The following is a 1494-nucleotide window of genomic DNA, read 5'->3' as shown; positions in this document are numbered from 1 at the left end:
CCCCCGTGACCCCTTTCCCCCCCCAGCGCCCGCTGGGCTGTTACCCGGAGCAGCACTTCACAGAGGCCGCCCCGCGCCGCCTGATGCTGCAGTTCCGCCGCCGCCTGCAGCGCATCTCCCGGCGCATCCGGCAGCGCAACGCCGCGCTGCCGCTGCCCTACCCCTACCTCGACCCCAGCAACGTCGAGAACAGCATCTCCACGTGAAGCGACCCCAAATCCCGATCGGGGCGACCCCAAAAACCCCCCAAACCTCTGCACCCTGTTCTGCTGCCCCTTAGGATGTCCTCAAAGCCCCCAGGTGACCCCAAAATCCTCATCTCCTCCTTCTTGGGTGACCCCAAAATCTCCACCCCATATTTCTTAGGGTGACCCCAATCCCATCCCATATTTCTTCTTGGGGTGACCCCAAACCTCCGCACCCTGTTCTTCTCCCCCTTATGATGCCCCAAATCCCCCCAGGTGACCCCAAAATCCCATCCTTCATAGGATGACCCCAAGCTCCTCATCCCATATATATTGAGGTGACCCCAATTCCATCCCATATTTCTTCTTGGGGTGACCCCAAATCTCTCCATCCCATTATGGCCTCCTTAGGATGCCCCAAAACCCCCCAGGTGACCCCAAAATCCTCATCCCACCCATTTTAGGATGACCCCAAACTCCTCATCCCATTTTTCTTCTTGGGACGACCCCAAAGCTCTCCACCCTGTTCTGCTGCCCCTTAGGATGCCCCCAAATCTCCCCAGGTGACCCCAAAATCCCATCCTTCTTAGGATGACCCCAAACCTCTCCATCCCATATTTCTTGGGGTGACCCCAATCCCACCCCATATTTCTTCTTGGGGTGACCCCAAATCCCTCCATCCCATTATGGCCTCTCTTCAGATGTCCCCAAGCCCCCCAGGTGACCCCAAAAGCCCCCATCCCATCCTTCTCCTCTTTGGGGTGACCCCAAATCTCTCCATCCCATTCTGCTCCCCCTTATGGTGCCCCAAAACCCCCCAGGTGACCCCAAAATCCTCATCCCATCCTTCTTAGGATGACCCCAAACTCCTCATCCCATATATATTGAGGTGACCCCAATCCCATCCCATATTTCTTCTTGGGGTGACCCCAAATCTCTCCATCCCATTATGGCCTCCCTTAGGATGTCCCCAAAACCCCTCAGGTGACCCCAAAATCCTCATCTCCTCCTTCTTGGGGTGACCCCAAACCTCTCAACCCCATATTTCTTAGGGTGACCCCAATCCCACCCCATATTTCTTGGGGTGACCCCAAACCCCATTGCTGTCCCCACTGAGCTGTGCAATAAAGGAGGTGCCAACCCCAAATCGGCCATGGGGTCATTGAGGGTTATGGGGTCAGGTTGGTTATGGGGTCATTGAGGTTATGGGGTCATGTGGGTATGGGGTCAGGTTGGTTATGGGGTCATTGAGGTTATGGGGTCATGTGGGTATGGGGTCATGTGGGTATGGGGTCATGTGGGTATGGGG

General features: G+C 56.2%; 1 long non-coding RNA gene across 1 annotated transcript; it reads left to right on the top strand.

Moving 5' to 3' along the window:
- The first annotated feature begins 31 nt into the window (after positions 1–31).
- On the top strand, positions 32–1332 carry LOC122193698. Its single transcript, XR_006182952.1, has 2 exons — positions 32–300; positions 1170–1332. It is a non-coding gene; the product is annotated as an uncharacterized LOC122193698 (long non-coding RNA).
- Positions 1333–1494: the final 162 nt, after the last annotated feature.

The sequence above is a fragment of the Lagopus leucura genome, unplaced genomic scaffold (genome assembly GCF_019238085.1).
Source record: "Lagopus leucura isolate 7727_CA_CO unplaced genomic scaffold, USGS_WTPT01 30642-0_obj-0_obj, whole genome shotgun sequence".
In the NCBI taxonomy this organism is placed as follows: domain Eukaryota; kingdom Metazoa; phylum Chordata; class Aves; order Galliformes; family Phasianidae; genus Lagopus; species Lagopus leucura.
The sequence above is the reverse complement of the archived record's forward strand: the minus strand, read 5'-3'. Positions and strand labels throughout refer to the sequence as shown.